Source organism: Cariama cristata, unplaced genomic scaffold (genome assembly GCF_000690535.1).
Source record: "Cariama cristata isolate BGI_N322 unplaced genomic scaffold, ASM69053v1 scaffold20036, whole genome shotgun sequence".
Classification (NCBI taxonomy): domain Eukaryota; kingdom Metazoa; phylum Chordata; class Aves; order Cariamiformes; family Cariamidae; genus Cariama; species Cariama cristata.
The window spans coordinates 37615-38244 of NW_009622944.1; positions in this window are offsets into that span (position 1 = coordinate 37615).

Sequence of the window (630 nt, forward strand, 5' to 3'; positions counted from 1 at the left end):
CTGCTTCCACAAAGTTGAGCATTTAAATTCTAAATTACTGTGTTTTCCATGAGACTATTTCTGTAATGTAATTTTTACTAAAGCAGCTGTAGATAGTACATAGCAGTTTCCTAGCTCTTTGTGCAGTTTATATGGGTATTTAGGTAATTATGACATCTGCTGCTCATCATCTAAGTTTGTACTTCCATGATCTGATAAGGCAGCCTTGTTCATCTGTAGATTTTCATAAAAGTTAAATATGCACATAATACTGTAAGAAGAGAATATATACAAATTGAAATTATGACCATGAGTAACTGAGATTCTGAATCTAGAGTATTTGAAATGTAGGAGATAATTCTATCTTTATTATGGAAAAAAATCCATTTCTTTCATTTTGGACTTGGTATTTGTAGTCTGTCTTTGTATTACCAAAGAAAATACTTTGTGTCCACTTCATTTTTACTCATTATAATTTCTGTTATAGCAGAATAAAAAGTTCTGCTTTGTACCTAATGGTACCTTTGTACCTAATGGTACCTAATGGTGCTATTCCTGCATCACCCAGCGAACTACATTCGATTTGCAAAAAGTTGTAGATCTACAAAGAAAACAGGCTCAAGCTTCGGACAGACTTTCGGCTGGCTTTCG